General features: G+C 38.7%; 1 pseudogene; it reads left to right on the top strand.

The window, feature by feature from the left end:
• Positions 1–4,477: 4,477 nt before the first annotated feature.
• Positions 4,478–5,854, top strand: LOC129527818 (actin-related protein 3B-like; annotated as a pseudogene).
• Positions 5,855–13,890: the final 8,036 nt, after the last annotated feature.

The following is a 13,890-nucleotide window of genomic DNA, read 5'->3' as shown; positions in this document are numbered from 1 at the left end:
GGATATAAAGATAAGTTTGGGAGGTGACATGAAAAAGTTAGCAATTTATTTCCACACCAAAACTCCCCCCAAAAATTGCAGAAATACCAAAAACAATCATTTCAGGACCCTGAAAACTCATCAAAGGCAGTTATCAAATTTAAGAAGCATTTATTCTTGAAAAAAGTGTTAGGGTTTTGGGTAGGATTGGTAAAAGTCTGAGCCCTTCCTGACTGGGGTTTCTCCCGGATATAGTTTGGCTTTGTGTCCCCATCCAAATCTCATCTTGAATTGTACTCCCATAATTCCTATGTGTTGTGGGAGGGACCTCGTGGGAGATAATTGAATCATGGGGGTGGGTCCCCCCCATACTGTTCTCGTGGTAGTGAATAAGTCTCACAAGATCTGATGGCTTTATCAGGGGTTTCCGCTTTTGCATCTTCCTCATTTTCTCTTGCTGCCACCATGTAAGAAGTGCCTTTCACCTCCTGCCATGATTCTGAGGTCTCCTCAGCCACCTGGAAATATAAGTCCAATTAAACCTCTTTTTCTTCCCAGTCTTGGGTATGTCTTTATTAGCAGAATGAAAACGGACTAGTACACTCCCATCTCTCTTCTCACCCCCAAGCTCAGTTGGAAAAAACTGTAGTTTTACCAGTTTGAAGCTGGATGTAAAACCCAGCAGCTTTCCTGTTAGGGCTGGGGGCAGGGGTGGATTTGGTATGGAGCAGAGGGAAGAAATCAATGGTTTTGCCAGTTAAATATAGCAGAGTGGTTTGGGAATGAACAGAGAGAATTGCAGATTTGCTAGACTGAGGTTGCAGTTTCAACTGGGGAAGTGGAAGACAAGACAAAAATTTAAATGAGACATCCTGAGGTCAATAGGTGCAGCAAACCACCATGGCACATGTATACCTGTGTAACAAACCTGAATGTTCTGCACATGTATCCTGGAGCTCAAAGTAAAAGAAAGAAAGAAAGAAAGAAAGAAAGAAAGAAAGAAAGAAAGAAAGAAAGAAAGAAAGAGAAACAAAGAGAGAAAGAAACAAATAAATAGGAAGAAAGAAAGAAAGAGAGAGAGAAAGAGAGAAAGAAAGAAAGAAAGAAAGAAAGAAAGAAAGAAAGAAAGAAAGAAAGAAAGAAAGAAAGAAAAGAAAGACCCACATGCTAGGCTAGAGTTTTCCAGTTCCAAGTTCCAATTCTCTCACTGAGAAGAGTGGCTCACTGTGCCTAAACTGTTTATACAAACAATGTGGTTTACTCTGAACAGCTGCTTTTCCTCTGAGAGTCTGGAATTCTGGTACATGTGAAGGAGAGTAACCTCCATAAAATCCTGAGAACTGAGTCTCTAATGAGACTCTGGTCCTGGTAGATAACATTGCACATGTGCTGTCAAAATTTCATGCTGGGAAAGAGAAATACATCCTTGTAACTCCACAGGAGATGATTCCAGGAAGCTCGTGCCTGGTATCCTCCAGACTTTACCACATACAACTTTTTCCCTTTGCTAATTTTGCTTTGTATCCATTCACTATAATAAATTAAAAACCTGAGTATTACTGAAAAAAAAGAGAGAGAGAGAAAAATCCTGGAAAGGAGAGAATCATAAAAAGTTTGAGAAAAGTTCTCCACACATGTTGCCGATTGGAAAAGTATGGAAGTGCAGGAAGGACTCAAGATAGTATGACAAAAAGTAAAAATGAAGTAAGACTTGAGTATTAATTGCAACTTTGAATGCATTCACCCACCCACCCACAGATTATTTGGCAGAGAGTGGAAGCCTTACTAGCTTTAATATAATGTCTCTCAAAAATCAAGCTATGCAACAGACACAAAGGAAATCCCTAGAAAGACAGGCTAAAACAACAATAACAACAACAACACAATATAAAAGACATCAATGCTGAAAACCACTGGGCAGAAGGATTACACAGCACAAGTATAGGCCAGTTACCAAAACATAACAACAACATAGACAATAACAAATAAAAACCAAATCCAGATTTGCTATAATGTGTAATTAAAGTGTTTAGTTTTCAATTAAAAATTATCAGACATGTAACGAAACAGGAAAATATGGCTCATACTCTGGAAAAAAAGCAGTGAATAGAAACTGTCTCAATTCAGATATTGGATTTAGAAAGAAAGTTTTCAAAGTATACATTATAAATATGTTCAAATTAAAAATATGATAGTGTGCTGTCTAATAGAGAATATGAATAAGGAGACAGAATATGTTTAAAAATAGAATCTAGAATTGAAAAGTACAACAGTTAAAGTGAAAAAATCACTAGCAAGGTTCAATAGCATATTTGACCTTGTGAAAGAAAGTATCAGTGAACTTGAAGATAGAACAATAGAGGTTAATCAATCTGAAGAACCAAAAGAAAAAAGAATGAAGGATAATAAACAGATCCTCAGAAACTTATGGGATACCATCAAGAGCACTACCATATGCATAATGGGAATTCCAGGAGAAGAGAGAGATAAGAGGACAGAAGAATATTTGAAAACATAATGTCTGAAAACTTCAAAAATGCTATGAAAAATATTAATCTTCAGATATAAGAAGTCCAACAAATCTCAAGTAGGATAAACACAAAGAGATTCACACCTAGAGCCATCCTTGTCAAATTGGTGAAAACCAAGGATAAGAAAATCATGAAAGTAGCAAGGGATGACTTATCACATACAGAGGAACAACAATATTATCAATACTGGCATTTTTATCTGAAAAAAATGGAGGCCTTATGAAGCGACATTTCAAAAGTGGAGGGAAAAATAACTGTCAATTAAAAATTCTGTATCCATTTAAATGATCCTTCAAAAATGGAGCTGAAATAAAGACATTTCCAGATAAATAAAAATAAAGAGAACTTATCCTTGCTAAAGAAACACTAAAGAAAATGCTTTTAAGATAAAAGGATGATATGACACCAGATGGCAACTTGAACCTATAAGGAATAAGTGGCACGGGAAATGGTAAATAAATTTGTAAGTATAAAAGATTGTATGTGTGTATGTGTGTGTGTGTGTATTCTGATTTCATCTCTTTTTTTAAAAAATCATCTGATTATTATAGGCAATAACTATAACAATACTGCTGAGTTCATAGCATATAAGAGATACATTGATCAAAGTTGCTATATAACACTGGAATTAAGTAAAAATTATTAAACCAAAGTAGATTGTAAAAAGTGAAGATGATTGATTATTATAATCCCCAAAGGTACTTGGGAGGCTGAGATAGAAGTATTGCTTGAGGCTAGGAGTTTGAGACTAGCCCGAGCAACACAATGAAACTCTGTTGATATAGTTTGGATATGTGTCCCTGCCCAAATCTCATGTTGAATTGTAATCCCCAAAGTTGGAGATAGGTCCTGCTGGGAGGTGAATGGATCATGGGGGCAGATTTCTCATGAATCGTTAGTACCAGCTAATTTGGTATTTTTAGTAGAGACAGGGTTTCTCCATGTTGTTCAGGCTGGTCTTGAACTCCTGACCTCAGGTGATCCACCCGCCTCAACCTCCCAAAGTGCTGGGATTACAGGCAGGAGCCATCGTGACTGGCCTAAGCTTTACTTTCTAAAAATTATATTAAAATTTATATTTCTCTATTATCTAATCATAAATTATATCAAATATGCTGTTTTGAATTTTATTTTTCCCTTTAAACATAAAGACACACATTCAGTTCATTGTGCTAGATAAATTACCAGTGTGATCACAAATTAAGAAATGCAATTCAAAGAGTTTTGCATACAAGGAGTCCTGAAAGTGTTAATAATTTTTGATGCAAAGATAATTTTATGAAAGTAATAGAAGACTAAAAAAAGGTACAAAACAATTATTATGTAAGTATCTTCCTTTTTCTGAATCACCCATGATTACTTTTTCCACTAAGCAAAAACTGACTACATACTTCAGACCTGTCTCAAATCTCCCCAGCCTCTTTTCCTAAACATCCCCAGCCTCTCAGGACAGACAGGATGCTCCTGTACTTTGTGCATTCTGCTGTTTTTAGCAAGAGGCCTATTTTGTCGGTGTTGTCTGAATAGTATTTGCCAACTCTCAGACTTTCAGTCACTTATTTGTTTATTTATTTATTTATTTGTCTCCTTTTCTTGTATTTCCCTTTTCCTTTTCTTTCCTTTCTTTTTCCCTTTCCTCCTCCCTTCCTTTGCTTACTTATTTTTTTTCCCTTTAATTCCCATTCACTATTTCCATGACTGTCAAATAGTAGGTTGATCCTTTAAAATATTGCTTTTTTAAAATTTATCGTACTTTAAGTTCTGGGATACATGTGAAGAACGTGCAGGTTTGTTACATAGGTATACACGTGCCATGTGGTTTGCTGCACCCATCTACAATATATCTTAAAATGAATAAAAGTGGAAACACTCAGGAGACAGGGTGTATGGGGTGAGTGGGTTGCCAAGTGGATGGTGGCAGGGTGCTCCAGGGTGGCCAGTGGGGCTAAGTGTTGTGTATTCCAAGCATGGCGGGGTTCCTGCCTTCCTGTGTGGCAGACTGTGGCATCAGGTAAGAGCCACTCTGTGCCCACCCTGGCTCCTCCATTGCCTTGCTCTCAGCCCCTGACATCCAGCCCACACCTGGAGATTGAGTTGTACCCACTGCTCTGGGTCTCAGCCCTGTGATCACCTCAGTAGATATTCTGAGCTTGGCTATGCAGGCAACACTGAGCCATAGTTTACTATTCTTTCATGCATTTCTATCAGAGAGTCAGCAAAGGTAGTTGAAAAAGCCCAAGGGAGAATGTTGAGGGGAGTTGATGACCTTGACTTTTTCATACAGGATGAAGCCATTGATAAATCTATGTATGCTACAAAGTGGTCAATATGACATGGAATCACTGAAGACTGGGATATTATGGAAAGGTTCATGGAGCAAGTGGTCTTTAAATATCTTTGAGCAGAATCTGAGGACCATTAATTTTTAATGACAGAACTTCCACTGAATACACTAGAAAATACAGAGCATTTTTTGCAGAAATTATGTTTGAACTATTTAATGTACCAGGATTCTACACTATAGTTCAGGAGGTACTAGCCTTGGAAGTATCTTGGACATCTCAACAAGTGGGTGAATATATGTTAATGAGTACAGTCATTGACAAAGGAGATGGAGTCACCCTCATTCTCCCAGTTGTAGAAGGTTATGTAATTGAGAGCTGCATCAATCACATCCTGATTGTAGGTGATACTGTGTATTTCATTCAACGACTGCTAAGGGAGAGGGAGGTAGGAATCCCTCTTGAGCAGTCAGTGGAGACCACAAAAGCCATTAAGGAGAAATACTGTTACTTTTGCCCTGATATAGTCAAGGAATTTGCTAAGTATGATGTGGATACCTGGAAGTGGATCAAACAGTACACAGGTATCAATGTGATCAACCAGGAGAAGTTCATAATAGACGCTGGTTACAAAAGGCTCCTGCAACCTGAAATATTTTTTTACCCAGAGTTTGCCAACCCAGACTTTATGGAATCCATCTTGAATATTGTTGATGAATACAAAACTGTCCCATTGATGTGCATTGTCCACTGTATAAGAATGTTGTTCTTTCAAGGGGTTTGGCCATATTCAGGGATATGAATCTCAACTACAGAGAGATTTGAAGAGTGGTACATGCCAGATTAAAACTCAGTAAGGAGCTCAGTGGCAGGATAATCAAACCTAAGCTTACAGAGGTTCGGGTGGTAATCCGTCACATGCAGCACTATGCCTTATGGTTTGGAAGCTTAATCCTAGCCTCAACTCTGGAGTTATTTCAGGTCTGTCACACCAAGAAGGACTATAAAGAATATGGCCCCAGCATCTGCCACCAGAGCCTTCTCTTTGGAGTAATGTCTTAGTGTCTGCCTTGAAAGCATCATTTAATAGTGTCATGTTGGGGAACAAGTGTCCTTCAGAACCCAGAGAAGACTACCATTTCTAAATGACATTTGGTGTTGATGTCTGAGCAGCATGCTTGCATCACCTAGTGCATGAGGCACAGGACAGAGTCGTTTCAGTAAAAGCCATCTCTTTATGTGTTGACTGTTGTAAGCCCACTCCTTCTTCTCTCACTCCCTTTCTTCATGCTTCCCCAGTTTCCCTCCTCCTTTTCACTTGAACTTTTTTGTTGACAAATACCATTCTGAAGGAATTCAAATGTGACTCTGAAAATTGTTAAGAGGAAAAGAAATTTCAAAAATGGCCCAAAATAGTTCTCCCCCAGGAAAGAATGCAGTGGTATAAATCCTTTTCCCCCAGCCTATTTTTATAAATAAAATGTTATAAACTTAAAATACAAAAAACCAAAAACATAGCAATATTTACAGGATACAATTAAAGCAGAGTATAGAGGAAAATGTATAGCTTTAAAAACAGAAAGAAAAAATAATCTAAAATTGATAATTAAAACTTCCATCTTAAGACTCCAGAAAAAGATGAGTAAACCAAGCCGAAAGTAAGTAGGATGTATGAAATAAAAATGTCACAGTGGAAAACGAGAAATACAGAACAGGATAACATTAAAAACAACCAAAGAAACCCAAAATTGCTTATTTCAGAAAGTCAAGAAGATAAATAATATTTAGTTAAATTGACCAAGAAAAAAGAAAGAAGACACTAATCCCAAAATCAAGAATCAAAGAGAAATATCACCACAGACCCTACCCTTAAAAGGATGTTAAGAAAATAGCATAATAACTTTAAGGCAAAAAATTTGACAACTTAGATAAAATAGAACAATTCCTAGAAAGACACAAATTACCAAAACTGACACAAGGAAAAAGAAAAAAAAAACAAATACGAATATCAAGTAAAGAAATTGCATCAGTAATTTCAAATCTTCCTATAGAGAAAAAATATACTTCACTGGTGAATTCTATCAAACTACTAAGGGAGGAAATAATACCAATGTTACAAAAACTTTATTCAGCAAATAGAGGATGAAGGAAACTTCCCAATTAACTTTATTTCATTAGATATCAATATTACCCTGATATCAAAACAAGACAAAGACATTACAAGCAAACACTGCTATATACCAATATCCCTTGTGAACCTAGACATAAAAATTCTTAACCAAATATTAGCAAATGTAATTGAGCAACATATGAAAAGGATTTTATACCATAATCAAATGAAGTTTATCTCAGGAATGTGAGGTTGACTTAACATCCGAAAATCAATGTAATAAACTATATTAACAGAATAAAGGACAAAACCATATGATCACCTCAATAGATGCAGAAAAGCATTTGACAGAATTCAACAATCATACATTAAAAAAAATCTCATCAACTTATGAATAGAAGGGAACTTCTTCAAATGATCAAGGCATCTACCAGAAGCCTATAGCCAACATACTTAATGGTAAGAATGTGCTTCCCTCTAGATTAGGAAACATGCAAAGATATCTGTGTTTACCACTTCTATTTAACAATGCACCACAGGTCTTAGTTTGTGCAATAGTCAAGGAAAAAAGGTATGGAAAATAGACAACTCTTTTTATTGTTAGCCTTGTATACAGAAAATCCCAGGAACGCACCCACACACACACTCACATACCACACCCCCTCCCAGACTTACTAGAACTAAGAGGGGGGCTTAGTAAGTTTGTAGAGTATATGATCAATATACAAAAATTGGTTATATATATAGTAGCAACAAACAATACAAAGATGAAATAAAGAAAACAATTCCAATCACAATAGCATCAAAAATAAATGTCTTAGTTTGTTTTATGTTGTTATAATAGAATACCTGAGACTGTACGAAGAGGTTTATTTAGCTCATGTTTCTCCAGACTGGGAAGTTCAAGAAGCATGGCACCAGTATCTGCTTAGCTTCTGGTGAGGGCTTTAGCAGTGCATCACAACATGACAGAAGACCAAAGAGGAAGTGGGAATGTGCCAAGAGGTCAAACACAAGGTACAACCTTGTACAATGGGTTGCTTTATAACAATCCATTCTCAGGGCAACTAATCTATTTCCACAGGAACCAATCCAGTTTCATGAGAGCAAGAACTCACTCACTATATGAGGACTGCACCAAGCTGCTCAAAATGGCAGAGCCCGCATGACCCAAGCATCTCCCATTAGGCCCTGCCTCTTAAAGGTTCCAACATGATTTTTGACAGAAACACGGAAACCATGGCATTTCACCCTTGGAACCCCAAACTCATGTCCCTCTTACACTACAAAATGTAATTATTCAATCTCAATGGTCCCCAAAGTGTTAATTTATTCCAGTAACAATTCAAAGGTCAAAGCCCAAAGTCTCATATAAGACTCAAGGCAAGTTCCTTCTAGCTATGAGCCTGTAAAATAAAAATAAAAATAAAAATAAACAAGTTATTTACTTCCAAGATACAATGGTGGAATAGTCATATGGCAGACAGTCCCATTCCAAAAGGGAGAAATAAGCCAAAAGAAGAAAGAGGTGACAGGCCTCGAGCAAGTTCAAAACTCAGCAGGGCATACACTAAATCTTAAAGCTCCAGAATAATTCTCCACTCTATGTGCTACCTCCTGGGCACAGTGGGGAGTTTTTATCCCTAAAGCCTTGGGCAGCCCCACCTCCATTGCTTTGTTGGGCATAGCCACATGGCTACTCTCACTGGTTGGAGTTGGATACCTGTGGCCTTTCCAGGCTGAGGTTGCATGGTGGCAATGGCTCTATAGTTCTGGAGTCCCAGTGGTGGTCCACTTCGTGGATTCACTAGGCATTGCCCTGGTACAGACTCTTTGTGGCAGCTCCAACCCTACATTTCTCCTCAGCTTTGCCCTAGGGGAGGTACACTGCAGTGGCTCTGGCCCTGCAACAAGTCTCCACCTGAGCTCCCAGTCTTTTCAGTATATTCCTTAAAATCTAGGTGGCAGCCACCATGCCTCCACTTCTCTTGTATTCTGCACATCTGCAAAACTAGTACCACAAGGTTGTAAAAGCCATCAAGGCTTACCGCTTGCACCCTCCAGTGTGCTGTCATGAGCTGTATCTGAGGCTGCTTGATTCATGACTGTGTGTCACCAAGGTTTATGGTTTGTATCTTGTGGAATGGCAGCCTGAGCCACACCTGAGTATGATTGTGCCATGAGTTGGGTGGCTGCTGAGGGCTGTGCCAGAATTTGGGGAGCAGGATCTCAAAACAGCACAGGGCAGTGATGCATGGGTTCTGTCTCTTAAAACCATTCTGTCCTCCTAGACCTCTGGAGAGGCAACCTCAAAAATTTCTGAAATGTCTTCAGGGCCTTTAAAAAAATTGTCTCAATAATTGTCAACTGGCTTTCTTCTCTCAGTGCTAATCTCTTTAGTATTGGTTGTTCTGCTGCACCCTTGGATTCTTCACCTGAAAATGCTCTTTCATTCTCTTCCACATGGCCAGGATATTAATTTTCAAATTTTTGTGTTTGCTTCCGTTGTCATTTTGCATTTCACTGAATGTAGTAAGGAGTAACTACATAGCTGCTCTATATTTTGCTTAGAAATTACTTCTGCCAGTTACCCTAGTTCATCGCTCTTAAGTTTGGCCTTCCACAAAACCTTAGGGCACAAAGCCTTAGAAACAACACAGCCAAATTTTTGCTATGGTCTAACAAGGATGACTTGGTCTCCAGTTCCTAATACCTTGTTCCTCATTTCTATCTGAGATCTCATTAGAATGGCCTTTGCTGTCCATATTTTTATCAGCATTGTGGTAATGACTACTTAACAAATCTCTGAGAAATTCTAAACTTTCTCTTATCTTTTTGTTGTCTTTTGAGCCCTCACTGAAATTATCCTTAATGCTCTGTTTATGGCAATACAGTCTTTTTCTAGTCTGCTCCTTCAAACTTTTCCAACTTCTGCCCATTACCCAGTTCCAATGATGCTTCTGCATTTTTGAGACTCTAAATAGCAACATCCCACTTTCAGTACCAATTTTCTGTCTTAGTCCGTTTTGTGTTGCTATAACAGAATACCAGAGACTGAGTAATTTATAAAGAGGTATATTTGGCTTGCAGTTCTGCAGGCTGGAAAGAATGACACTGGCATCTGCGTGGGTTCTGGTGAAAGCTTTAGTGTTGTGTCACAACATGTTAGAATAAGGTCAAAGGGGAGTAGGCAAGTACCAGGAGGCCAAGCATGAAGCGTGACCTCACCGTATAGCAACTCATTCTCATGGTAACTAATCCATTCCTGAGAGAACTAATCTCACAAGAGTGAGAACTCACTCACCAGTGTAAGAATAGTACCAAGCTGCCCACAAAGGAAGAGCTCCCAAGACCCAAACACTTCCCAATAGGCCCCACCTCTTAAGCGTTCCAACATGAGTTTTGGTAGAGACACTCAAACTATAGCAATAATAATTAGGAATAAATTTAACAAAATAAGTGTGAAACCTTTGCACTGAAAACTAAAAAACATCACTCAGATAAATGCCTAAATAAATGGAGAGATATATCATGTTAATGGATTAGATGACTCAATATTGTTAGATGTCAATTGATCTACAAATTAACTGAAATTCCTGCCAAAAGTCTAGAAAGATTATTGGAAAAATTGACACGCTGATTTTAAAATTATATAGAAATACAAAAATACCTAGAATAGCCAAAACAATCTTGCTAAGTAAGAATGAAGTTAGAGTACTTAATACTGCCTTATTTTAAAATTCAGTGTAAAGCAACAGTAGTTAAGACAGTGTAGAATCCACATTAAGAGAGATAGATAGATCAATGGAACTAAGTGGAGTTGAGAATCCAACCCACATAAATAGTCAATTAATTTTCATCAAAGATGCTAAGACAATTCAATAGGAAAAAGATGTTCTTTCAACAAATGATTCTATAAGAACTGGTTATTCATTTACAAAAACTAAACCTAGATCCTTAGGTCATATACGAAAATTAACTAAAATGGATCATAGACCTAATTGTATGAGCTAAAACTGTAAAACTTCTGGGAAAAAAAATAGGAGAAAATATTTGTGACCTCGGACTAAGAAAAGGTTTCTTAGATATAATATCAAAAACATGTTCCATAAAAGAAAAACAGATAAATTGGACTTCACCAAAATGATGAAATCTTTGCTTTTCAAATATTTCTTAAATAAATGAAAAAAGAGGATCATTCCAAGATGGCCAAATAGGAACAGCTCCTGTCTGCAGCTCTCAGCATAATTGACATAGAAGACAGGGGATTTCTGTATTTCCAACTGAGGTACCTGGTTCATCTCACTGAGACGGGTCGGACAGTGGGTGCAGCCCACAGAGGGTGAGCCGAAGCAGGGCAGGGTGTTGCCTCATCTGGGAAGCAGCACAAGTGGTCAGGGGATTTCCCTTCCCAGCCAAGGGAAGCCGTGACAGACGGTACCTGGAAAATCTGGACACTCCCACCCTAATACTGTGCTTTTCCAGTGGTCTTAGCAAACGGCACACAGGAGATTATATCCCATGCATGGCTCGGTGGGTCCCATGCCCACACAGCCTTGCTTACTGCTAGTGCAGCAGTCCGAGATCGAACTGCAAGGTGGCAGCCTGGGCTGGGGGAGGGACGTCCACCATTGCTGAGGCTTGAGTAGGTAAACAAAGCAGCTGGGAAGCCTGAACTGGGTGGAGCTCACTGCAGCTCAATGAGGCCTGGCAGCCTCTGTAGACTCCACCTCTGGGGGCAGGTTATAGCTGAGTAAAAGGCAGCAGAAACTTCTGCAGACTTAAACATCCCTGTCTGACAGCTCTGAAGAGAACAGTGGTTCTCCAGCATGGAGTTTGAACTCTGAGAATGGACAGAGCTGCCAGTAGGGACTTACTGACACCTCATACAGCCAGGTGTCCCTCTGAGATGAAGCTTCCAGAAGAAGGATCAGGCAGCAATATTTGCTGTTCTGCAGCCTCCACTGGTGACACTCAGGAAAACAGGGTCTGGAGTGGACCTCCAGCAAACTCCAACAGACCTGCAGCTGAGGGTCCTGATTGTTAGAAGGAAAACTAGCAAACAGAAAGGAACAGCATCAACAAAAAGGACATCCACACCAAAACCACATCTGTAGGTCACCATCATTAAAGACCAAAGGTAGATCAAACCACGAAGATGGGGGGAAACCAGAGCAGACGAGCTGAAAATTCAAAAAAACAGAGCGCCGCTTCTCCTCCAAAGGATTGCAGCTCCTTGCCAGCAATGGAGCAAAGCTGGATGGAGAATGACTTTGATGAGTTGACAGAAGTATGCTTTAGAAGGTCAGTAATAACAAACTTCTCTGAGCTAAAGGAGGATGTTCGAACCCATTGCAAGGAAGCTAAAAACCTTGAACAAAGATTAGATGAATGGCTAACTAGAATAAACAGCATAGAGAAGACCTTAAATGACCTGATGGAGCTGAAAACCATGGCACAAGAACTAAATGATGCATGCAAATGCTTCTGTAGCCGATTCAATCAAGTGGAAGAAAGGGTATCAGTGATGGAAGATCAAATGAATGAAATGAAGTGAGAAGCGAAGTTTAGAGAAAAAGAGTAAAAAGAAATGAACAAAGCCTCCAAGAAATATGGGACTATGTGAAAAGACCAAATCTAAGTTTGATTGGTGTACTTGAAAGTGATGGGGAGAATGTTTTAGACATGAAATCCTTGCCCATGCCTATATCCTGAATGGTATTGCCTAGGTTTTCTTCTACGGTTTTTATGGTTTTAGGTCTAACATGTAAGTCTTTAATCCATCTTGAATTAATTTTTGTATAAGGTGTAAGGAAGGGATCCAGTTTCAGCTTTCTACATATGGCTAGCCAGTTTTCCCAGCACCATTTATTAAATTGGGAATCATTTCCCCATTGCTTGTTTTTGTCAGGTTTGTCAAAGATCAGATAGTTGTAAATATGCGGCATTATTTCTGAGGGCTCTGTTCTGTTCCATTGATCTATATGTCTGTTTTGGTACCAGTACCATGCTGTTTTGGTTACTGTAGCCTTGTAGTATAGTTTGAAGTCAGGTAGTGTGATGCCTCCAGCTTTGTTCTTTTGGCTTAGGATTGACTTGGCGATGTGGGCTCTTTTTTGGTTCCGTATGAACTTTAAAGTAGTTTTTTTCCAATATTGATTCTTCCAACCCATGAGCATGGAAAGTTCTTCCATTTGTTTGTATCTTCTTTTATTTCATTGAGCAGTGGTTTGTAGTTCTCCTTGAAGAGGTCCTTCATGTCCCTTGTAAGTTGGATTCCTAGGTATTGTATTCTCTTTGAAGCAATTGTGAATGGGGGTTCACCCATGATTTGCCTCTCTGTTGGTCTGTTATTGGTGTACAAGAATGCTGGTGATTTTTGTACATTGATTTTGTATCCTGAGACTTTGCTGAAGTTGCTTATCAGTTTAAGAAGATTTTGGGCTGAGACACTGGGGTTTTCTAGATATACAATCATGTCATCTGCAAACAGGGACAATTTGACTTCCTCTTTTCCTAATGGAATACCCTTTATTTCCTTCTCCTGCTTAATTGCCCTGGCCAGAACTTCCAACACTATGTTGAATAGGAGTGGTGAGAGAGGACATCCTTGTCTTGTGCCAGTTTTCAAAGGGAATACTTCCAGTTTTTGCCCATTCAGTATGATATTGGCTGTGGGTTTGTAATAGATAGCTCTTATTATTTTGAAATATGTCCCATCAATACCTAATTTATTGAGAGTTTTTAGCATGAAGGGTTGCTGAATTTTGTCAAAGGCCTTTTCTGCATCTATTGAGATAGTCATGTGGTTTTTGTCTTTGGTTCTGTTTATATGCTGGATTACATTTATTGATTTGCATATGTTGAACAAGCCTTACATCCTAGGAATTAAGCCTACTTGATCATGGTGGATAAGTTTTTGCTATGCTGCTGGATTCTGTTTGCCAGTATTTTATTGAGGATTTTTGCATCAATGTTCATCAAGGAT

The sequence above is a fragment of the Gorilla gorilla genome, chromosome 18, assembly GCF_029281585.2.
Source record: "Gorilla gorilla gorilla isolate KB3781 chromosome 18, NHGRI_mGorGor1-v2.1_pri, whole genome shotgun sequence".
Lineage (NCBI taxonomy): Eukaryota > Metazoa > Chordata > Mammalia > Primates > Hominidae > Gorilla > Gorilla gorilla.
The sequence above is the reverse complement of the archived record's forward strand: the minus strand, read 5'-3'. Positions and strand labels throughout refer to the sequence as shown.